At 44.9% G+C, this 25312-nt stretch overlaps 1 protein-coding gene across 2 annotated transcripts in view; it reads left to right on the top strand.

Annotated features, from left to right (window-relative positions):
- Positions 1-25312, top strand: part of Smim3 (small integral membrane protein 3) — a 54473-nt gene that overhangs the window by 10873 nt on the left and 18288 nt on the right. Inside the window, exon 1 of one of the 2 annotated variants that reach the window (XM_028890108.2) lies at positions 14032-14548. The exons of the other annotated variant lie outside the window; for it this stretch is intronic. The gene's annotated coding sequence lies outside the window, so the exon portion shown is untranslated. Of the gene's footprint in view, positions 1-14031; positions 14549-25312 lie in introns of those variants that run through there. 2 annotated transcript variants of the gene reach the window in all.

Below are 25312 nucleotides of genomic sequence, written 5' to 3'. Positions count from 1 at the left end.
CCTGGAAGGGGAGGGGAGTGAGCTGATTACCAGTCTGTGACCTAGGGCCACAGAGACACTCTGGGAAGCAATAGAACATGCTTCTCAGAAATTATTCTGCCAATTATAATTGATAGGGAGTTGGGAATATTTATATCCCCGAAGACTTGGAGAGAGTGTTAATTACTGGGCACTTTGACTGACAGACTGCTTTTCTATGGCTCTTGGAAAACCCATAGACACAAAGGTGCTAGCAATTGGAAGTCTGTGAGGCCCTGCAAGGGAGCCCTGATAGTCTTCTCTGGGGCCTAGTGGCGTTGTAAACACAGGAGTAATTCTACCCTCAAAGCAAGGTGGAACTGCAGATCCAAGTTAGGGGCATATTTTAGGGAAACGAGTGGAGTTGACAACAATACTTGAATGTGAGCTAGGCTTCACAGTGATGGATGGTTCCTCTTCACTGCCACAGAAACATCCTCTGCCTGTTCCCTTAGCCGGGCTTTGAACTGTCGAAGCTGCAGTGTGCTTGTTTGCTGCACATTCCGATTGTGTTTTCTGGTGTGCATTAGCCAGGCAAGAAGGAGCCCATTTCATAGAGCAAAAAGCAGAGGCACCAAGAGGAGTACTGACTGGCTCAGGAGAAGCCAGTTGGGCACAGGACACTTAAGGGCAACTCTAAGAGCCAGACTGTAAGCCCAACTGCTTGGGAGGGTAAAACAGGAAGTCTCCAAGTTCAAGAGCTGCCTGGGCTGCTCAGTGAGGCCCTATCTTCAAAACGTCAAAAGAGGGGGTGTAGCTCAGTGGTGGAGTGCCTGTTTAGCATGTGGAAGGCTCTGGGTTCAATTCCCATTACTGCAAACCAGCCAACCAACAAACCAACCAGCCAACCAACCAACCAACCAACCAGCCAACCAACCAACCAACCAACCAGCCAACCAACCAGCCAACCAACCAACCAACCAACCAGCCAGCCAACCAACCAACCAACCAACCAACCAACCAACCAACCAACCAACCAAAAAACCAAGTGCTATCCCCCTAGGCTGGGTGATCCTGGACAAGTTAAATTAAGAAATAAAATTTATATTATATTTTGTTCAGTCTCTCGATTAGTAGGATTATAGGTGTGAGCCACCACGCCCTGCTAAGAAGTATCCTTAAAGCCAGGCATGGTGGCACAGGTCTGTAATCCCATTTCTGTGAGTTTGAGGCCAACCTGGTCTACAGTGAGTTCCAGGACAACCAGGGCTACATAGTGAAACCCTGTCTCAAAAAACAAAAACAAACACAAACAAAGAAACAAAGAATATTTTATATAAAAAAATAAATACAAGTGCTTTTATTTTAGTGTCACACTTTTCTTGAAAAATTAGAAAGGCAAACAGTCTTTCTGGTAACAGTCTTTCTGCTTTGCTAGCTCTACAACTATATAATTGAATACTTTGAAATTAAGCTATGGGAGTGCTTTCAAGTGATTACACTAATGAGACCATGTGACCATCTCTCCACTTTTAACCTAGAAGATGGAACCTTCCCATTTCCTTTCCAGCATCTTGTTTCCTCTCATTTTCCCTCCCTTCCTTCCTAATTGTTAATTGGATGTAGTATTTTAGCCACAATAAAAAGTTTTAGTTAAAGTAAAACTTTCTACATGCCACTTGCAGGCAAGAAGCTTTGTCTTTTGAGAGTTAGCAAGTCCGTGTTGCTTCTTTGTAGAAGAGGACATTTCACCCAAGGGTCTGTGGAGCAAAGGAAGTCCAGGATGAAATGGGAAGGGAGGGAGACTCTTGGGAGCTCTAAGGCCTGCTCTCTGACCCTGTTAGAAGAATGCTGTTGGAAGATTCGGCTAGTCAAGGGCCTGCAAGGGGGAACTGCAAGTCTTCCAACTCTCAGGCCCTCCCCCAGAGACACACTTCCTCCAGCACGGATGGCGGCTTCGGCCTGGTTCAGACATCAGTAGTAGAAAAGTCACTAATACAGTGGGTTAGTGGGACAAGGTGGGTCACCTCTCACAGATGTTCCTTAAAAGGTACACTCAGGGCTGGAGCGATGGCTCAGCAGTTAAGAGCACAGCATGAGCTTCTCTTCCAGAGGACCTGGGTCTGATCCCCAGCACCAAAACGGCAGCTCACAACCATGTACAGCCCCAGGCCCAGGGGATCTGATGCCCTCTTTTGGTCCTGCAGTCATGTGGTACACCAACACACGTGCAGCCCCAACCCCCATAATAAAAAATAATTTTTGAAAAGGTAAACTCAGATTGTAACAGTCTTAAGACCCTTGAGCCTTAACTTTAAAGGAATTTTGGAGTTTCAGCTTCCTCCAGAGAATATCATCTAATTCAGCTTCACATTCTACTCATGGCTAGAGCCTAAAGACTTAGAAAAGGGAAGAGATTTAGTCAGTGTCACAGCAAACTAGGGACAAAGGAGTCAGGTTCAGTACTGCTTAGTGTCATACATTGTACCAGTGTCTACCCAGCACTCCTTGGTCACAGCAGAATCCCTCTGCAGCATCACCAGCTTGTATGACTTCTGTGGCAGGGAACCCATGGCAGCCCAGGAAAGCCCACTTGGCATTTTTAGGGGGTAGTTAGTCCTATAGTTTTTTTTTTTTTTTTCCAGCGATCTGCCCCTCTTCCACTGACTCTGGCTCTAATTTTCTCTTTCTGCTCAGAACATACCATACGGGGTTGTTTAGGGTTCAAAAGCTGACATGACTCCTGCCCGCATCTTTAGACCCCGCATCCCATTTCCTTGCAGTTCTATCAATTCTGTCTTGTTTCTTCTTATTGTAAAGGCACTTTGTGTTCTAGACATACCATTAACTGGTCTTGGTTTTCTTCAGGCGGGTGGACAGAGGAGACAAAGAGTGTTTTAGGTAACTTTGTGTGTTAATTTTGCTAGACCACAGTACTCAATATGTTGGTTAAACATGTCTAGCTATTGTTGGGAAAGTTATTTCTGAGATGAGATTACGATTTAAATGGGTTTTAAGTAATCTAGATTTCCCTCTTAAATCTGGTTCTGCCTCAGCCAGTCAGCTCCGGGCCTTAAGGAAAAAGGATCAGGGGATTCTGCTAACAGATTGCCTTTGGATTCCAACACAACATTAGTTCATTTTGTGTTTCTGATCTACTTGGCCTGTCCTGCCAGCCTCCACATTCACGGTAGCCAGTTCTTCAGTTCCTTAAAAGCAATCCCCCACTCCTTTTCCTCTCTTTCTCCCTTCCTAAACACACACCTGTCAAACTGATTCCCTGAAGAACTCTGATTTTAATAGGTTTTTAAGCATCTAACTTTCACCTAGACATAAACTCAAAGTTAGAAAGAAATTTCTCTCTCTTTTTTTTTTTTTTTTTGATTTTTCGAGACAGGGTTTCTCTGTGTAGTTTTGGTGCCTGTCCTAGATCTTGCTCTGTAGCCCAGGCCGGCCTTGAACTCACAGAGATCCACCTGGCTCTGCCTCCCAAGTGCTGGGATTAAAGGCATGCACCACCACCGCCTGACAGCAAGAAATTTCTTAGGTGGCTTTTCATTCATTTGTTCATTAAATCATTGGCTAGAGCTTATTCTGCTCCTTAATGCTAGTGTTTCAAAAGAAAATGTAATTAGTTTTGTGTTAACGTATTTGAGCAAGGGTCTCTATCTCCAGCCAGTCTGGCCTGGAATTTTTAATGAAGCCAAGGCTGGCCTTAAACTTTCAGTCCTTCCTCTAGCTTTGCTAGTGCTGGGATCACAGGTATGCATCACTATGCCTGGATAAAAAGAGAGCTCGGATTAGACTTTAATTTCCCTTTAGTTTTGGACAAGCAGGATTTCAATTTAATAAAAATTTAGGAAGAGAAGACTTGTACATAGAATACAGATCAAGGCTGTTATTCATATATACTGTGTCCACCCATAAGTAATACTTTCTAGTAACACACTTTTTAACCTTATGACACCTTTTGGTTTCACCGATCCTCTTTTGTCCTCTTACAACGCCCTGAGATAGGCATGTAACGTTTTTTACAGAAGGGAAAACCGAGGCTCACAGACATTAAGTATGTGGCCAAGGCAATGAGGTAAATGCAGAAGAAGCATTCAAAATCATTTTTCAAAAAATTCTGAACCACACCCTCAACTTGCATTTACTTAGAGATTTTTGACATTTGTGAAGAATGGCCTGAGTTCAGAGCAATAGAAACACAACCTTTAGTTATTTTTGCTATCTGGTAAAAATCATCTATATCTTTCCTGGAACGAACAGATAAAAACCCACTTGTACTGCGCTCAGCTGTCTACAAGTTAGCAGCTAACTTTACGGGGTTGTCAATTGTCGGACTCTTAATTGACAGTATGGTGAACCAAGCAACAGCTGTTTCCCAGAGTCAGATGGCCTCTTGACATGCTGTAGTATGACGTAGATGGGACAGCTGGTTACCCTCTGATTTACTTCTCAATGTTTTTTCTTACCGGTACACTTCTATAATGACAAACTTCCAAAGTTTTTTGTGAGCCAGACCTGGCCATACATGCCTGTAATCCTAGCACTTGAGAGGTAGTGGTAGGGGGATGAAGAGTTCAAGGACAGTCTTGGTCTCATAAGACCCTGTCGCAAATCTTTAAAAATATGATCACAGAGGGCCTTTGAGATAGCTCAGGATATAAAGCACCTGCTGTCAAGTCTGACAACCAAAGTTCAATCCCCAGGACCCATAGAGTAGGAGAGGACTGATTCCTGAAAGCTGTCCTCTGTCTACCTCTACCTCCGCCTTTGCATGCTTGCTCCTATTCACAAACCACATGCACACAGAATGGATTTTTAAAATACAGTAAAATTGAACCCTACAATAGAAGTGATGAACCCCTTCCCATTATTTTTTCAGGTTAAATGGCCAAACTTAGAACTGAATAAAGGAAGGAAGAGGTGTAGGAAAGCCTGCTGGGCACTAGCATTCCTCTCTGGTTCCTGCCTGTGGATGCAGCATGACTAGCTGCCTGGTGACCCTGCAGCCACAGCTGGAGCTGCTCTTCCTGCCGTGCTTCCCTGCAGGGCTGGATGATACCTTCAAGCAGTGAGCCCAAAGGAGCCCTTAGATTGTCAGGTCACAGCAGTAAGAAAAGTAATGAAATCATAGCTATTCACTTCTGTGTTTTGGAAAAACTGACATATATCATATTTATATGAATCAGAGTTGAAGTTTATTGAGACATTTTAATATAGTTTTAAACAGAGGGATTAATAGGATGAAAGAGGGCTGAGGGAAAGAATGAAGCATGTCCAAGAGTCACTTAGTATATTAATTTTTCAAATGTTTACTAGACTGGCCTAGGAAGTCATCTGGTCCTGGGTTTTTAACAAATTTATTTATTTTTATGTTTATGTTTTATTGAGTGTGTGTGCCTGAGTGCATGTGTTTGCACCACGTGTGTGCAGGAGCCTGAAGAAGTCAGAAGAGGGATCTCCTGGAACTGGAATTACAGGTGGTTGTGGGCTACCATCTGGGTGCTGGGAACTGAACTTGAGTCCTTGCAAAATCTGTAAGTACTCCTAGCCAGAGTGATGCCTTTTCTTGGTTGTCAACTTGACTGTGTCTGGAATTAGCTAAAACCCAAGAGGCTGGGACACCTGTGAGAGAGTTTTCTTGATTTAATTGTTTGGAGTGGGGAAGATTCACCCTAAATCTGGATCTTTTGAGGTGGGACAATCCACCTTAAATCTGGGCCACATCTTCTAGTGGGCAGCCTAATAAATGACACTGGAGAAGGAAGTACTTGCTCTTTGCCTGCTTGCCCTCACTCTTGATGGCAAGTTCATTCCTTCCGTGGCATTAGAGCATACTTCTTTGGGAATCTGGAATATACGGAAGGCCAGTTGAGATATCCAGCCTCATAGACTGAACAGCTACTGTTGATAGACAGCCATTGTTGGACTAGCTGGACCATTGCATGCCACTGTAATAACTCCCATATATATTATTTAATAGTATTTATATCACACACATATTACACACACACACACACACACACACACACACACACACACACACACATTCATTCTATCAGTTCTGTGCTGTGGGATAATGCTTTTGTACACTGGTTTAATAAAACACTGATTGGCCATTAGCCAGGTAGGAAGTATAGATGGGATAAGCAGACAAGGAGAATTCTGGGAAGAGGAAGGCTGAGTGAGGAGATGCCAGCCTGCTGTTCAAGGAGCAGCATGTAATGGCACACAGGTAAAGCCACATAACACGTGGAGATGTATAGATTAACAGAGATGGGCTGAGTTTAAGTGTAAGAGCTAGTCAGTAATAAGCCTGAGCTAATGGCTGAAAGGTTATACTTAATATAAGCCTCTGTGTGTTTACTTGGGGGATGTGAGTGGGAGAGATTTGTCCTGACCACGGGCCAGGCAAAACACAGGAAAACTTCTGACTACAGTTCTGTTCCTCTAGAGAACTCTGGTTCTAGGATTTTTATGGAGGGTGTTTCTTGTTTTTTTTTTTTTTTTTTTAAGATTTATTTATTATGTATACAGAAGAGGGCACCAGATCTCATTACAGATGGTTGTAAGCCACCATGTGTGTGCTGGGAATTGAACTCAGGACCTCTTGAAGAGCAATCGGTGCTCTTAACCTCTGAGTCATCTCTCCAGCCCCATTTCTTGTTTTTAATTATTAATCCAGTCTCTTTATTTGGGGTTTATTCAGACTTTTTGTTTCTTTAGTCAGTGTCTTAGTCACTGTTCTGTTGCTGTAAAGAGACACCATGACTGTGTCAACTCTTTATAATAAAGCATTTAATTGGGCTGGCTTACAGTTTCAGAGGTGTAGTGATCTGTTGTGTATCCTAATAAACTCATCTGGGGACCAGAGGACAGAGCCAGCCACTAGAGTAGACATAGAGGTCAGACAATAGTGTCACACACCTTTAATCCTATCACTCTGGAGGCAGAGAGCCTCTGGATCTCTGTGAGTTCAAAGCCACACTGGGAACTGAGCCAGGCAGTGGTGGCACACACCTTTAATCCTATTACTTGAGATCTCATGCCTCTGCTTGGGAAGCACATACGCTTTTAATCCCAGGAAGTAATATGACAGGACACAGAAAGGTATATAAGGCGTGAGGAAACAGGAACTTGCTCTCTTTAGACTGAGGATTTCGTAGAGGTAAGAACTAGTGGCAGGCTTGCTCTGCTTTTCTGATCTTTCAGCTTTTGCCCGAATATCTGGCTCTGGGTTAATAAGACCATTTAGCAATTTGTGTTACACACAGGTTTAGTCCATTATCATCATGGAGGGGAGCATGGCAGCATGCAGGCAAACATGATGCTGGAGAAGAAGCTGAGAGTTCTACATCTGGATCCTCAGGCAGCTGGAAGAGAGAGCCACTGCGCCTATCTTGGGCTTTTGAAACGTCAAAGCCCACCCCCAGTGACACAGTTGCTCCCACAAGGCCACACCTACTCCAACAAGGCCACACCTCCTAATCTTTCTCAAGTAGTACCACTCCCTGATGACTAAGCATTCGAATAGATGAGCCTATTGGGGGTGGGCTTTCTTGTTCAAACCACCACAGTTGGCTTTGCTAAATACTGTTTTTTTTTTTTTCTAGGAAATTTCCATTTATCTAAATTAGAAGAAAAGAGTTAGTCACAGTAGTTTCCCTTGTAATTCTTTTCATTTCTAAAAGGTCTGTAATATGGTTCCGTCTTCCATTTCTGACTTCTGTTTCATAAGCATGTTTAGCAATATGAGTCTTTCTTGTTCGATGCCAGTAAAGGCTAATTGATTTTGTTTTAAAGAAAAGTCTTCTGGGCTTTGGCGATAGTTCAGTTCGCTAAGCACATGTGAAGTTCTGTTTTCAGTTCCTCGCACTGCATGTAAGAGGTGTGTCTGGGTAGCTGGAGAGATGGTTCTGTGGTTAAGAGCATCTGTTGCTCTTGCAGATGACCAGAGAATCAGTTACCAGCATCTAGATGGTGGTTCACAACCATGAGTAACTCCATTTCCTGGGAATCTGACATTCTCTTCTGACCTCTGGGGGCCCCAGGCATACAGGCCTACAGGCAGAACACCCATACACATAAAAATAAAATAAATGAACATTTTTTTCTTAAGAAATGGGACTAAGATTAAAAAAAAAGTTTTACTTACTTTTCCAAAAGGTACATAGTCATGCCAAATCAAGCAGGTGAGCACAAACAGTAGGGGGTTCTGCTGGGTTTTTATTTACAATACAAAGAGGTCCTGAACCTCATGTGGAGTGGATAGTCTTGGCATCCATTCTTATACACTTGGCTGATTTGATTCCTAAGTGGAATGCAAATTTTAGCAGAAAGTGAAACTGAACATATATTTGATTTTAAGAAGTGCTAACTCTGGAAGAATTTGAATTTCAGCCAAGTACCTTCTTCAGAAACTTATTTAAAATGGAGTTTTGTCTTATTTAACAGTTTTGTAGAAAAGTTTACAGTTTTTGACTTGTGTAAGCACAGGGTGGTGCTGCAGCCCTGTAGTTCTACACTTGGAATTACAAGTGCGCAGCATGATGCCTGGCCTTTTCAGTGTGGGTTCTGAAGCTCAAACTCACATGTGCAGGTCTGCACATCAACCACTGTATCAGCTGGGGCGTCTTTTCAGCACTCGCTTTTTTTTAGCTTTGTTTTCTGTTGCTGTTGTTGTCATTCTGTTCCTCTCACTGCCATGGTGTGGTGTCCAGTGAATATTTTTCAGTGTAATGCTTGATCATCTTATTATTATTATTGTTGTTGTTGTTATTGTTGCTGTACTGGAGATTGAACCAAGGGCTTTATGCATGCTAGCAATCACTCTGACAAGTGAGTTCTATTTCCCACCTTTAAAACACTTCTTTGATGTCCAGTCTAATACTAGGATATCAAAGCCAAGAAACTGATCTCCATTAAGTCTTGTATTAAAGTGAGTGGATTCCTCTTTTCTCTGGGTTCTCACCATTTGCTAATACTGCTGGCTCTTCAGCAAATGAACTTCACAGCTATCTGTTAGTGCCTGTTGGGACCTTATGTAAGTCTCAGAGTAGACACCAGAGTTATTTCCCTGGAGGGCTTTGTAGCCTTGCTTCCTCACTAGAAGTACAATTATTCCTTAGGGATTAAGGGTAACACCCAATGAAATGACATTTATTCTGTATAAAAGTCTGTGGAGGCTTTGATTATAAAATAAGTTTACCTACTATATCCGGATAAGGAGAGAACAGAATCTTTGAGTTTATTCAGACAGCAGTATATCTAGGGACTCGGTAAACACATTACTCCTCAATCCTGAGGGGTTGTTTAGTGAGCAAGGTGTAGGTGGAGTTTTCATGTCCTGAGCACCTGCTCCCAAATAACCAACATGGAGACTTAAGATTACTTATAAATGCTCAGCCAGTAGCTCAGGCTTGTTACTAGCTAACTCTTGTAACACGAATCTTAAAAGGTCTTATACTAAAAAACCCAGAGCCAGATATTGGGGTATAAGTTGAAAGATCAGAGAGGCAGAGCAGCAAGCCACTAGTTCTTACCCCTACACAATCCTCCATCAAAAGAGCGAGTGAGTTCCTGTTTCCTCAGACTGAAAGCCTCTGAGTCCTTACCCAAAAGGGTCTTAGTTGAACTGCTTAAAAGCCTCTAGTTCCTGGTCCTCAGCCTCAAGAGCGTGAGTTCCTGTTTCTTCATGCCTTATATACCTTTCTATGTCTTGCCATATTACTTCTTGGGATTAAAGACATGTGTCCTTCCCAGGCAAAGACATGGGATCTCAAGTGCTGGGATTAAAGGTGTGTGTCACCACTGCCTGGCTCAGTTCCCAGTGTGGCTTTGAACTCACAGAGATCCAGATAGATCTCTGCCTCCGGAATGCTAGGATTAAAGGTTTGTGCTACCACTGCCTGACCTCTGTGTGTAATCTAGTGGCTGTTCTGTTCTCTGATCCCCATGAAAGCTTTATCAATCACAATCTCTTACATTTAAATTAACCCGTATTTTTTTAATCTGTGCCTTGCCACTGGGCTTGGTACTTTTTCTCAGTATGACATGTCCATTTTGCTTCTCCTAGCTTCTGCTTGTGACTCCACCCTTCCTTATCCCATCATTCTCAGTTTGGCTCTCCTGCCTAACTTTATCCTGTTCGGCTATTGGCCAGTCAGCTTGTTTATTAAACCAATCATAGTGACATGTATTCACACAGTGCACAGAAGGATTATTCCACAGCAACAAGGTCATTAAAAATATCTAATTTCAGGTGCCACTCTCCAGTCTGCTTTTTGTGCCACTCTCCTAAACACAGCAGGAGATGCCCTGCTGCCTCTGATGTGTTTGGGCCAAGGCTGAAGAGGCTGCCAAGAAGCTGTAGTTCAGGTTCTGGAAGAGTGCAGTCCTGGCTACTTGACTGTGGAAGGTTTGGCAGGGCAAGTTTTCCACTAAAGAAACTTTTGTGGGTGGTTAGTTATTTTACAAGTCAATTTGACACAAACCTAGACATAGCTTGGAAAGAGGGACTTTCAATTGAGAAAATGCCTCCATCAGGTTGGCCTGTAGGCCTGTATTGTCTTGGTTAAGGATTGATGTGGGAGGGCCCAGCTTACCTTAGGAGGTGCCAGCCTTGGGCAGGTGGTCCTATGTTGTATAAGAAAGCAAACTGAGCAAGCCATGGGGAGAAAGCCAATAAACATTCCTCCATGTCTTCTGCTTCAGTTTCTGCTTCCAGGTTCCTGCCCTGCTTGAGTTCCTGCCCTGGCTTGCCTGAATGATGAACTGTGAGTGGGACATGGAAGCCAAGTAAATCCTTACTTTCCAAAGTTGCTTTTGGTCATGGTGTTTACCATGGCAACAGAAGAGTAATGAAGACACTAGGTGAGTCCCTGTTCAGAGGATGCCTGTTGATAAGCATTCCAGGTAATTGCTGGTGGCCAGAGTAATGAAGGAAAGAAAAAGGCATCTCGGAACCTCAGTGACCTCTTTTTCTTTGTAAGAAACAAGGCAGGGATGTCATCATAGACAGTTCAGTTTGTGGAAGGCGGTTGTTGACTCATATATGATCCAATCATAGAAAGCACTTCCCTAAAGTTGATCACAGTAAATGGATCAAGGTTACCATTTTGAACTTGCAGACAGTTGGGCAGGATGAATACCCCATTTTCCTCAGACATACTTCATAGCTATCGATCAGTATATTTTTGTGGATTGTTGAAGTGATTAATGGATGTTACCTGTGACAGATTGTTGGATGTGGTGGGGAAAGCACAATAAATATTTTTTTTAGAGACATGTGTATGGAAAGGGTGATCAGTTATGAAAAAGGGAAAGCTTTGGCAGAATCTGGGAATACTGCTTTTTTGGAGTCTTGCAAAAAACCCAAAAAGGCAGCTGTTGGTGGTTTAGAGGGGAGACTGTAGGAGCCCCAGTGTTAGTGTGATACTCTGTAAAGAGTGAGAGTGGAGGCAGAAAGGATGGATGCGCAGCTCCATGAGGAAGGCTTCACGCTCTGTGATACATGGATTCTGCTGCTGAACCCAAAGATGGAGCAAACTGTGGTCATCCTTGAAAGTAACTGCCTCTTTCGCCCTCTGCTAATCTGAGCGATGGCCTTTGGATAGAGCTCCCTCCCTTTCAGATTTTGTTAATGTCTGACTCTGTCCAAATGATTTTACTTGAACTTTCAAATTTTATTTCATTAAAAATTAATTTTTATTTATCTTCATTCATTCTCTCTCTCTCTCTCTCTCTCTCTCTCTCTCTCTCTCTCTCTCTCTCTCTCTCTCCCTCTCTCTGTATGTGTATGAATGAGTCTCTGTATACATGTGACTTGACATTGTACAGAGGTCAGAGGACAACTTTTGGGAGTTGATTCTCTCCTTCTACTGTGGAATCTTGTGACCAAGCTCAGGCTGTAAACCAACATGAACAGAACTTTCTTTTTCACAAGTAACTCATTCAGTTTTTGTCTTTTACTTATCATTCACATTCTGGCATATTCACAGACAAAATTACTGATGATTTCATTGATAAATCAAACAACACTCATCACATTTACAAATGTAATATTCATGTTTACATTCTTAGTTTGGCTCAATAATCCATATAAAGCACAAGCTGAGTGTCTCTATCTCCTGTTTCCTCACAGAGCTAACTCTGGGCAAACAATGAGTGTGAAATATGGAAGCATTTAGCTGGCCAGCAGAAGTTAAAAACAATTGTAATAAAACTTCCTATGGTGACATGTTCCTTCTGCATTTTATAAGGTGGTAAATAGAACAGATACATTGAAAAGTCTCAAAGATTTGTCAAGCATACAAAAACAGTATACAAAGATGTGTGTGTTATGTGTGTGTGTGTGTGCGCGTGCGTGCATGCATGTGCGCGCGTTATGCTTGTTGAACAGTATTTTTAGTTTTATTTTAGTTTCCTAAGAAATAAATGAGTGAGATGATATCAGTTTGTGAAACCACAAAGAACATAAAACCAGATGATATGACAGAGTTATGGGCAGTATTCCGTTGTGGAGATTGCATTTGACCTATTTCTTAGGTGCTAGTAAGATATATATATATATGTATATGTATATGTATATGTATATGTATATGTATATGTATATAGTTTGTCTTCTTTATGCCTAGAATGTTGAGATAATCAAGTGTTTTAAGTAAAAAGATACATGAATGGAATCTTTATTCCTAATTGTATCAGGCAGGATGGATGGGTAATTTTTACTACTTTATAAGTGAAGAAAGCAAGACATTATGATCCTTTAGCTAGTGAGTGACAGACTCAGAAATTGAGTTTTCCAATTCCAACCCAGTATACCTTGTTTCTCCCACAGTTGAATATATGCGTATAAGTGAAAAGACAAAGTGTTATGTAGATATGATTCAACATCAGTCCAGCTGGGCAACAAACAATGTCATGTGCTTCTGGTAGGGAATTCAAGACTTTTTATTTTTTGACCTCCTGTTTGGGTCTCAGAGCAAATAAATATTAAAGATCTTGATACCCTGCTAAATGGAAAAGACACCACCTGATTGCTGGCTCCAGCCCTGGGTCTTGCATCGTCTCAAGAGTGAAGCCAACAGTCATGTGGATTGCACTTGTTCTGAGGACCACATATTTTCTCTGTTGATCAAAAAATGACTCTTAGAATTTTCCTCCAGTTACTTTCCATGCTAATCCCCTTTGTCCTCATGGCCCTCACTCTAAAGCTTCTGGTAATGACTTGTCATTACTGCTGACCTCATCTCTGAGTGGGAGGAAACAGTGTGTGTGTGTGTGGGGAGATAAAAGTCAAGGCTTATACCAGATCAGATGTCATCCTGGGCAACTCAGCATGGTTGCTATATGCATTAGAAAAAGGAAGAAACACAACTTTTTAAGGCACTGGCGTCTGCCTATGTGCCCCACCCTCCATAAGAGTAAGATGGAAGGAAATGCTATAGAATAAGAAGATGAATGGAAATCTGATGTGCCTTTAATCCCAGGCAGAGGCAGTCAGATCTCTGTTAGTTCGAGGCCAGCTGGTATACATAGCAAGTTCCAGGACAGGAAGTTTAGAGAGACCCTGTCTCAAAAATAAATAAATTAAAAGAAAGATGAGCGCGGTGTGCGCACGCTTTAATCAGCACTCGGAGCAGACACAGATCTCTGTGAGTCGAGCCAGCTGGCTACCAAGTGAGTTCCAGGAAAGGCGCAAAGCTACACAGAGAAACCCTGTCTCGAAAAACCAAAAAAAAAAAAAAAAAGAAAGATGAATGGAAGTCCCCCTTCATTCCATGGATCATAGGATCATAGAGTGAGGCAGGAGACTTTGGAGTTAGCACTGTCCTGTGTGGAAAGTGGGTCACTAATAAACAGGGAGTGGCAGCCTCTCAGATCTGAATTCTAATGGGTGTTGATCACCTTGGACTTTCATGTTATCACAAAATAAACAATACATGGAGGTGTGTTATGGCAGGCCACCAACTGGTCCTTTTAAGTCTGTTGTCACAAGAGGACTATGCTGCTATCCCAGCTTAGCAGAACAGAGGCAAGCAAGGCATCTTAAGATCTTACGTGCAGGACATGATGGTACAGCCTGAATCCGACAGTAGACTGCTGTTGGAAAGGATCTTGGGGACATGCTGTAGGCTAGCCCCTCTGTTTACCACACAGAGAACGGAAGCCCCCTGAGAAACGAAGTGACCTGTTTAAGGGTACAGGCTGAGTGTACTGCGGCGGGGAGCCCCACGGTTTTGAGTTTCTCCAGGTTATTTTCTTCACAGCGGTCCTGGGGAGGCTGGGAGGAGCAGAGCACGCTTTGCGCTGAGGCTGGGGGATCAGTCTTTCCGGGGCGGTCCCTAGCGGCGGTGCATTCCAGAGTCATCCGTGTGGCGCGTGGAGTTCAGAGCACGCATCCCAGCCTCTGCTGCGCGCTCCCGGACTTGGGAGTCCCAGCACGTTCCTGGTGCCAGCGGAGCTGAGGTTCCAGAGCTGGGGTAGCTTGAAGCTGCTTGATCCCCTGCGATCCTGGGGACCTGGAAGAGTACCGGTTGCTGCTTGTAAAGCCTAGGCGTGGATCGGGTTCGGATCGAGGGTGAGTGAGACCGAAGAGTGTCTTTTGTGGGGCTCTCCCGATTGGAGACTGCCCTGGCGTAGCCCTTACCGGGTGTCCTCTCCTGCCTTGCTACTTCTGAGTTTCTTTTCCCCACCCTTGTCCCTTACCTCCGCTGTCAGCCCTAAGTTCCAGCCACCTTCTGCCCACAGTCTTGGGCCTCTTAGCAGGCCGTGGCTTGGTGGGTGAACCCCTGCCCACTCGCAGATGGCTACTCAAGGATTTCCCTGCTCCTGCCTTTTCGTTCTACCCCAGACACCGCAGCTCCTGCTCCCTGCCCGGGCTGGGCGTCCCAGCTCAGCGCCTGAGCCCCGGTGCTCGGTGCTCCTGAGTACAGCGCAGGATTTGGGCAGCCCCAGAAACAACAGGATCATCAGAGTCCGGAATCTGGAGCCGGCAGTTTGTCCTCAGGACTCCTGGGTTCTAGCCTAGGTACTGTCTCTGGTTACTTCATCATCGTCTCAGTGAACTGTTTAGTCACAGTGGAATGGGGAAAACATCCTTCTAGACTAGAAGCAAATGAAAACACAGTGAAAGTATCTTTGAGAGGGACCTTTCTTCCAAGCTCCCTTTTCAGGCTCTCTGATGTTAGAACGTAGTTTCTGCTTTACTGGTTCCTTTGTACCTCTCTCCAGTTCTTTGAGTGTATCCGTCAGCCCTCGATTCTGAGGCATGCCCAGGACCTGGCACGGGGCCTGTTAGATAGTAGGTGCTCCAGACGATCCACTGAGTAAAGGATAGAAGGTACGAAACGTCAGAATCTGTGCAGATGTCAGGAAGTTTTCTGATCGAGTAGTCTGGATGCTCTATTTTTTTTTTTTTTTTTGTTTTTCCGTGACTAGCAGAATCCTGCGGCTGTCAGTTCTCTGGTCTGCGGGCAGACAGTGAATACTAAACCACTCAAAGTCCAGGGCTGCTGCGCTAGAGCTGCTGCCGTTCACCTGTGAAAGATCACCAGAGCATCCGCTGCGATCTGCTGAGATCTGAGAGAGCAGAAAGCCCCCCTCCAGGGTGGAATGGGAGGAGCAGTTTTCTGTGGAGCAGGAGATCTCAGAACGACCAGGACTGGAGCATTTCCCTTCTCTGTACTCAGTCTTCCTCATATGGCAGATGAGGAAGTCGAGTGGGACAGATGCCTATTTGTCTGTGCTAACCACAGCCTGTGTTCTTTGGGTTGTGTAAGACACGCACACAGAAAGCCCAGCTGAGTTCTAGCTGTCACAGACTTCTGTGGTGAGAACTGAAAAAGTCACAAAGCCACCCTGGGGTTGTGAGTCACACTGTAGGGTGACAAGTTGTGCTGTACGGAGTCCCTGAAGCTGACCCCTCAGAACCCCACTGTGGGCTCTGTTGCACAAAAAGCCTGGGGATTTCCCCTCCTTCCCTTGGTGTGGCTAGAGAACACTGTGAAAAGCTGTGGCAAGGTGTCAGAGACAAACCAAAGTACAAACCGGTGGCTGGGTCAGATGCTGGACCCCAGTGGGTGACAGGACAAGGCGGTAAGGGGCCAAGGCACCCTCAGGTGCTTTCCAGCCCTGCTGTGGTCTCATCTTAAAAACCTGCGTCTGTTTCTTACGTATGGATTAAAGCATACAAACTATGTCTCCAAGGAAACAGGATCTTTGTTTTGCTTGACCTTACACTGGTTTTACTACTAGTGCATTATAGACACCAGTCAACTCCCCATTCCCATAGTTTATAGGAGTGTGGTGTATTAAATAGAATGGCCACATAGGCTCACATATTTGAATACTTAGTCACCAGGGAGTGGAACTGTGTGTGAAGGATTAGAAGGATTCAGAGGATTGGGGTAGGTGTGGCCTTGTTGGAGGAGGTGTGTCACTGGGAATGGGCTTTGAGGTTGCAAAAGGACAGGTCCAGTGTCTCTCTCAGCTACTGCTCCAGCAGCATGCCTGCTGCTTTCCACCATGGTGACTATGGACTAACCCTCTGAAACTGGAAGCGAGCCCCCAGTTAAAGGCTTTCTTTTGTTTTATAAGAGTTGCCTTGGTCATGGTGTCTCTTCCCAACAACAGAACAGTGTCTAAGACAAGCATAGATGCTGACATCACTGCCCCCTGTGATACTGCGGCCCCCTAGCCGGCCACTTATTCTGAATGATGGAATGATAAGCCTACAGGCATGATTCTCAGCTTTTACACATACTCTTTCATTTAGTCTCTACTATGATCCTCTTAGGGAAGGACTCTCATTCCTTCCATTTAATAGGTGAGCAAACTGAGCTCCGGTCACACAGGAAGTCATTGGCAAGGTACAGTGTGATACTGATACCAGACAATCTGGCTTCAATATCAAGCCTTCAAACTTCTCCAAACCCTGAAGAAATGGGGATCAAATCTTGCATTAACTGCAGGATGACATGGGAGAAATTAAGTGAGAATTCATCTGCCAGTATACTTGTGGATCACCAGGGACCCCTAGATCCCTTTAAGTTCTTTTTGGAGGTAGGTGAACCTCAGGAAGGACCAGGATATTAAAGGCTAAGTGCTGGGTAGTCAGGACAGGGACCAGATCAGAATTAGAGCTGCCTGCACATAGATAATAGCAAGCCTGATTCAAACTGTATACTCACAACTTCTGTTGTCTATAGATAGAGCTTCATTATCCATTGATTTGGATTCTGTTGCCTGACTGGATATGACTCGCTATACAGGATCAAGGCAAATGGAGTAGCGAGGGAGGAGGAGAAAGGAGGAAAGTAAATTAGACTTCCTGAACTAGTTTGAGTCAGTAACAAGTGTCTGGCCTGTGTTGCTCCTCTGGACCCCAGGCAGACATTGCTAATCAGCATGCTGCACTTCACCTTCTCAGGTCCCCAACCTTAACTCAGTGTCGAGGCTTCCTTCTTGGTCTCCTAGACTTCATTTAATTGCTCTGAGGTATGATCAAGGCCGTTAGAAGTGACAAAACAAGAGCCCTGTCTGTCATCTTCAAAGATAACTCGGGACTTTTTGAAATGATTACCCTTTGTCTTTTAATACTATTTTTAAAATTTGAAAATTACTAAAAAATTTACATTGGGTTACCTAAGGCTATTTTCATGCAGGTGTATATGGATTATGGCGCGTTATCTCCCACACTCACTGTCCTCTCCTTAACCCCCCCCCCACGTTTCCTTTGTTCTCTGGGGCAGCTTCGCTTCCACTTTCAGATCCTCTGTGCATGTGTAATGTATGAAGTCCAGTCCTCAGATGAGAGAGCACATGCAATTTCCGTCCTTAAAGCATTTCATTTTTATTTGTTTGTATATGTGTTTGTGCACATGTATGTGGGTGTCTTGGAGCTGGAGTCATAGGTAGTTTTGAGCAGCCTGATGTGGGTGCTGGGAACTGAACTCAGGTCTTCAGTAAGAACAGCAAGTGCTCTCAACTGCTGAACTGTGTCTCTAGCCCCTGATATTGGTCCTTCTGAGATTGGATTAATTCACTCGATATGATTATCTCCAGTTGTGTCATACTTTATTCGTTATTTCACTCTTTTCTGCATTTTTATTAATGTTCTTCAGCCGTGGACCGTCCTGGAACAGGGTAGAGCAGAACAGTGTGGGTGGCAGGATGGCAGCAGCAGACACAGCCAGCCGTTTCCCAGGGCAGCCCAGACCCTCAGAAGTGAGCTGCTTCTTCATTTCTAGTGGTTACTGATATCAAAACTGAGGTGCATGCACAAAGGGAAATTCACTTAGGAGCTGATTGTGCACCGTCAATAACTTGCTGTCTTTAGAGCTGGGGAGATAGCTCACGGCTGAAGTGTCTGTCAGGCAAGCCTGAGGGCCTGAGTTCGATTCCCAGAATCCATGTGAAAAACTTGGGTATGGTGGTGTGTGCTTATGATTCCAGCACTGGGGGGTGGGGTGGGGTTGGTAGGAAGGGGAGGTGGAGACAGGCAGATCCTGGAGGCTTGCTGGCATGTGTACACGCTTGCACGCACAGTTACAAACCTGTGTACATATACACAAAATTAAAAAAAAAGAAAAAAGAAAACAAGGCTGGCCAGATGGTTCAGCTGGTAGAAACACTTGCCATGCAAGTCTGGTGACTTGAGTTTGAGTCTAGGAATCCACTGTAGAAGGAGAAAGCAGACTCCCCAAAGCTGCCTCTGACCTACACATGTGCTATACTGTGGCATACACATTCCCTCCCTCTCCTCACGATGAACAAAAATGTAAAGCCTGAGTTACAAACAACAACAAGAACAGCAACCCCCACATCCTCCAGACCCAATTTATCAGACTTAAACTTGGCAGCTTTGGACACTGTTATTCCGGGAGAGCTCCACAGGTCGGCATCTGTCTGGGAGTCATGACCAGATGACCGGCCCTTTCACAGGGGTTGGTTGTTTAAGACCATCGGAACTATCAGATATTTACATCATGGTTCATAACAGTAGCAAAAATATAGATAAGAAGTTGCTACGAAAATAATAGCAGTAAGGGCACTGCACTATGAGGAACTGTACTAAAGGGCTGCACCCCTTCTCTAGCCTTCCACTTGACTTTCAGAGGTTCCTGTGATCGGTTGGGTCTAGCTGGATATTCCAGGGTGCTCTCTCTGTCACAGCACCCCTAACATGAACCACATCCACAAACCCCTTTACCTGCGTTCTCATGGCCTCACCCTGCTGCACGTCACGATTCCTTTCTAAGGGGACCAAGGCATGGATAGCTCTTGGGGTCATTTTTCTGCATGCCACACATGTGAAGCAATCTTTGGGAGAGTGGCTGGTTTAGTATCACACGGGGAGGCAGAGGCTTAGCCCCTCTACTCTGTGCTCTGCAGCTGTCCGAGTCCCTGCATCCAGGGAAAGTCTCCTTTGTCAGCCTGCACAGCAGTGTTCAAGTCTCTGCTGAGTAATGACGGATGGTACTGGCTTCAACAGGATGCTGTGGATTTGGTCTGTGTTTTCTCTTCTGCTGGCTTGCTGTTGCTTTCTGAAACCCTGTGATTGGCTGGTCAAATGCAGTCTACATGCAGTCTCAAAGGGCTCCTCTGGCTGCTTTTCTGATGTCTGAAATAAATAGCCTGTGTTTTTCCATTTTCTAGCCACAGAGGAGCAGAAGCTCAAGCAGTGAACAAGTCTGTAGTCCATTAGGAATTTTGGGGAAGTAAGATCAATCAGGGTGAGATGAGAACAGAGTGCCCCTTCAGGATCTTGGGACATTAGAGAGAGGTTTCTGATTTGATTCATGTCATGTTTTTGATATTTTGTGTGCCCTGTTCATTTCTTCTTTTGACCCATTTATTTGGAACAAATTTCCCTGGTGAAATGGTTATGCCAGGATGGCAGATGTTTGAGGCTGTTATACAATGGGAAAGGAGCTACCATTTCTAAGACTTAATGGGTGGCTGGGATGTCCTCATGCTGGTCATGGCATCAGAAACTCCTCCTCTTTAACCAGCCTCCCTGTCCTTTTCTGAGAGCAGAGAAAGGATCACACTGTGGGCACTCTCCAGCTGTGCCTACCTACTGCTGTAAATGGGGTTTAAACTAGAATTTATGTTCATCAGTCCAAGCATGTCAACAAGAGGAAATCCTAGAGGACTTGATTTTGAAAGGCCAGTCCTGTGTTAGGTACAGTGTGGACTGGGAGAGAAAGGAGCCCCTGTAATCCTTAAATGTACAGAGAGGCCAGAAAATGGTGAACTCGGAGGCTGAGTTTTATTTTGGAGATAGAGTCCAACTTTGATGGCTGTTGAGACTTCTGCGGGAGCCAGGGTTCTTTCTGGACTTCCTCTGCTAATTCCATGGATCAAGGCCAAATGTAATGTGCCTAGCCTTCTCCTTCTGTTCTCTCTCTGGTCTTCCAGTATTGGTACCGTGATGTGCTGGGCCCTGTGATAGATATGGAAGATGTGGCAATAGACAAAACACAGGGCTTCCATTCTCACAGGCTTTTATTTGAGGAGATTAGGTGTAAAAGCCAATTTAAAAAAAAAAATCAACAAGTGCTGAGCAAGCTTATTTTAGACTGTGAAACATGTATGCAGGGTCTGGGAATGTAGATCAGTTGGTAGAGGGCCTGTCTACCATACATCAACCCTTGGTTCAATCCCCATGTACTGGCTGGTTTTGTGTGTCAACTTGACGCAAGCTAGAGTCATCAGAGAGGAAGGAGTCTCAGCTGAGGAAATGCCACCATGAGATCCAGCTGTAAGGCACTTTCTCCATTAGTGATCAATGGGGGAGGGCTCAGCCCATTGTAGGTGGTGCCATCTGGGCTGGTGGTCCTGGGTTCTATAGGAAGCAGACTGAGCAAGCCAGTAAGCAGCACCCCTCCATGGCCTCTGCATCAGTTCCTGCCTCTAGGATCCTGCTGTTTGAGTTCTTGTCCTGACTTCCTTCAGTGGTGAACAGCAATGTGGAAGTGTAAGCCCTCCCCACCTTGCTTTATGGTCATGGTGTTTTGTGGCAGCAATAGAAACCCTAACTAAGACACCCCAGTAACACATAAACTAGGTACAGTGGCAGTGCCTGTAATCTTGCACTAAGGAGGTAGAGGCAGAAGGATGACCTTGAAAAAGGCCAGTAAGTCTAAGATCAGACTACATGAGACCCTTTCTCACAATAACAAAACAAGGTTGCTGGAATGGTTCATTGGTTAAAGGAGCTTATTGGGCAAGCCTTGCAGTCTGAGTGCAATTCCTGGAACCTGCATAAGGTGGAAGGAGAGAACAGACTCCACAGAGTTTGTCTGTTGGTCTCCCTGTGATCACCATGGCAACATACTCCATTATGTGTGCTTGTGTGTGCGTGCACACACAAAACAACTAAACAACCAAAGAACCTCTCCAGAAGTCGTGTGAAGAAAATAAAACATGATGAGGTAGAAGAATGGCTGGTGGGTGTCAGTGGTATTTTAATAAATTAAGTCTAGAAAAACTTGGGAACATTTCAGTAGAAACTAGGATTGAGCTTCTAAGAGCAAGTGAGACCTGCAGGTGGGATAAGTTGGTGGGTCCCAGGCATCTGGGGCCTCAGGCTGAACATAGTGGTGGTGAGCCTTCTTGATAGTTGTGATGCTTTCTCTATTTTAGACACCGCATTCTTCCGTGACAGTCTCAACTTTGATAGAGAATAGAGCCTTAGAGGTCCTGTACGGCACAATGCAGGCAAATCCTTGTAGTGGTTCCCGGGTTCCCTGCCTCTATGGTTCACTTTCTGTTTTGTTGTGCTTCTGTTTTCTTTCCAGACAGGGTCTCTCTCCATAGCCCTTGCTGGCCTGGAACTTACTATATAGACCAGGTTAGCCTCAAACTCACAGAGATCCACCTGCCTCTGCCTCCCAAGTGCTGGGATTAAAGGCATGCGACACCACTGCCTGGCCATGATTCACTTTCTGAAAACTATCTGGAGTCACACATCTTCAGACCCCCACCCCCTCCGCAGTGACTCAGAGCTGTCTTCTCTCTGCCCTGTGTCTGGTGGAGAGGAAACAACTGCCTCACTTTCTGCTCAGACTTCTGGCAGAGCTGGATGAGGGCCACACCTGCAGGATGCCACCTGCCTCTATCTGCCTTTTCTCTTGCTGTGGGGTAATTAAGGTTGCCTGCTAGCAGGAAGTAATTTCTTTTATTGCCTCCTTCCTCAATAGGTCCTTGTGGTAAAACCAGTTAGATGACCACTGGCAACCTCTCAAATGCTAACTCTTCCTTTCAGTTCCCAAGTTGAGGATGAGCTGCTTCAGGGAAGGTTAGAGCTTGGGACAGTCATGAAAGGCTATCAAACTCATCACTGTGGTTGCCTCTGCTGGATTCAGATCAGTTGGACCACCATTGCCTCCTAGCTACTGTCAGGACTGCTGACCTCTTTTTAGAGACTCCCTTACCACTGCCCCTTCTGTGTTCATGTGATCAGTTCAATTCTATGGCCCTGTGCACTGCCCTAAGTGCTTATGCTTTCTGATACTGTCACACCTGAGACAATCAGCCTACAAAAAGAAAAGATTGGCTTTTGGCTCGTTGTTTTGGAGTTCTGCACCATGGTCAGCTCTCCCTGACAAGGCAGAGCAGTGTGGCAGGGATTGTGTGATGAACTGAGTTGCCCACTTCATGGCGGGTGGGAGACATTTTAAGAAAGGGAGGAAGAGCCGGGCGGTGGTGGCGCATGCCTTTAATCCCAGCACTCGGGAGGCAGAGCCAGGCAGATCTCTGTGAGTTCAAGGCCAACCTGGTCTACAGAGTGAGTTCCAGGACAGCCAAGGCTACACAGAGAAACCTTGTCTTGAAAAACAAACAAAAAATAAAAAAAGGGGGAGAAAGAGAGGTGTCTGGGGAGGGGACTGTGTCCTCTCGGAGATGTTACCCCAAAGACCACCGGAAGACCTCTCACTGGGCCCCACCTCTTAATGTTTCCACCACTTCTCAGTAGCACCTGGGTATTTTATATTCAACTACTGTAGCAAGCTTTCTTGTCAGATTTTATTTTGGGCTGCCAGCCCCCAAATAATGACACAGAGACTTATTATTAATTATGAAAGCTTGGCCTTTAGCTTAGGTTTGTTCTCAACTAGCTCTTATAACTTAACTTGTTTTTATTAACCTATGTTCTGCCACTTTTTTTTTTTTAACCTTTTTTTCCATGTCTGTACGTCTGACTTGCTCCATGTCTTGCTGGCGTCTCTGGGTGCCTAGATTCGTTTTGAGCTTGGAAGTCCCACCTAACCTCTCCTGCCTAGCTATTGGCCATTCAGCTCTTTATTAAACTAATCCGAAGGTGCCTTTCACACAGTGTGATCAAATATCCCACAACAAACTACAGTGGTATTTCGTGCCCACTAGTTAGTTCATTTGACCCACAGGTGTTGTACCACACCCCCCTCGGCAAGTGGGACTGATGCTGGGGGAGGCGAAGCCTTTGCTGAAGCTGCCAGGACTCCACATGTCCCAGCCCAGCCTGCAGCTCAAATCACTTCTGGGCTTTGTGGTCTGCTCTGCTCAGCCCACCTCTCTTCTTCCCTTCCTCTTGAACCCGCACTTGTCTTTCTAGGACCATATAAAGATCCCTTGCCCTGTAGTCCTCGTTTTCTTAGGCAGAGTGGGAGAGTGAGGATCACTGTCTTTTTGAGCACCTGTTTGTTCTAGGAGTCTCCATGTGGCCTCACTGTATCATCATGAAAGGATGGTGTGAAGTAGTGCGTCCCAGGCACCATCACCTTGTTACTTAAAAAAAAAATATTATAGTGTGTATGCATAATGTGTGCATATGCGAGTGTATGTGTGTGTGTGTGTTTGTGTGTGTGTGTGTGTGCATGCTCATATGTGCGTTTCCCATGGGGTGTGCATGTGTGGCGATCAGAGGACAACTATTTGTCATTTTTCTTCTTCCACCTTTCTGTGGGTTCCATGGATTGAACTCCAGTTACCAGGTTTGTGTGGTAAGTGACTCTACCCGATGAGCCACAACGCCACCCCCATCTTATTTTAAGGCAGCATCTCTCCATGGCCTGGAGCTCTCCCAGTGGGCGGGGCTCACTGGGGCCAGCCCCAGGCACCCTCTTGTCACCATCTGCTCAGCACTGGGATTACAAGTGCCACCACACCTGGCTTTGGTTCTGTGAGTACCGGGGATTGAACTTGGGTCTTCTTCATGCTTATGAGGCAAGCCCTTTACCTGCTTAGCTATCCCTCAGCCTGCTGTCTTTCTTAATTGCAGTGCTGGGGTTGAATCCAGGGTCTCACATGTGCTAGCCAAGTGCACTACCACTGACCTACACCCACAGTCTGACAGGGTCTAGCTTGAGACTCACAGAGACTCACCCACCTCTTCCTTTTAACTGGAAATCAAAGGTGTGTGTCAAATATGCCGAACTTGATACCTCATCTCCTTAAGGGCAAAAACTTTTATTTATCGGTATGTCTACGCCTCCTTGGTCTCTGGTATTAGTCACAGTGCCATCTCTATTTATCCAATTAGATTGAATGGCTGACTATATCAGTTTCATACTTGGACCGGAGAAATAGGTCAGTTTATTAACTGCGTTGGTTGATTTAAAAAAATCTTTGGTTTGGGTTATCATTTGTCTGAGTTGGCTTTATATTGCTATAACAAAACATTGGAGGCTGCATTGGTTGTAAAAGAGGTTTATTTGGATCACCGTCCTAGAGGTTTGAGGGTATGACACTGGCTTCTGATGAGGGCTTCATGGTGGCACACAACTCATCGTAAAGGGGAGAGGGACATGTGTGTACCAAAAGGCTAGCATGTGATATGACCTTGCCATGTAATAACCTGGTTTCATGATGACAGGCCCACTCTGTAAGACTGGTCTAAGCACTCAAAGGTGGTGTCCCGTGACCCTATTTATAACCTGCCCCCAGGCAGTGCCACCTCTCAATGCTGTTCCACTGAGGAACCTTGGGAGGCAGACTCTATCTGAACTAACTACAACACCATTAGTCGTCTTTGTTAATAAAGTAGAAGTTCTTTCCAAGTCTGGGATGCTAACAGATTCTAGCTGAAGGAGGGGAGGATGTTTGCTTAGGTTAATGGTTCTTTACAGACAAGAATTTCCAATCATGATAAGAATTAATATTTGTAGAGCTCTTACTCTGTGAGAGCAGTGTTATGTGCTGTGTGTGATTATCTCACATAATTCTCTTAATCCTGAGGCAGATACTTTTCCCCCATATTTGGTTTTGTTTTCAGCTGAGTAAACAGAAGCATGGGGAAGTTCAATTAGCTTACTTAAGGTTGCTTAGCCAGAAGGTGGTGGGCCCACGTTTCACCACA

Source organism: Peromyscus leucopus, chromosome 19 (genome assembly GCF_004664715.2).
Source record: "Peromyscus leucopus breed LL Stock chromosome 19, UCI_PerLeu_2.1, whole genome shotgun sequence".
Lineage (NCBI taxonomy): Eukaryota > Metazoa > Chordata > Mammalia > Rodentia > Cricetidae > Peromyscus > Peromyscus leucopus.
Note: the sequence above shows the minus strand (reverse complement) of the source record. Positions and strands in the feature narration are given on the sequence as shown.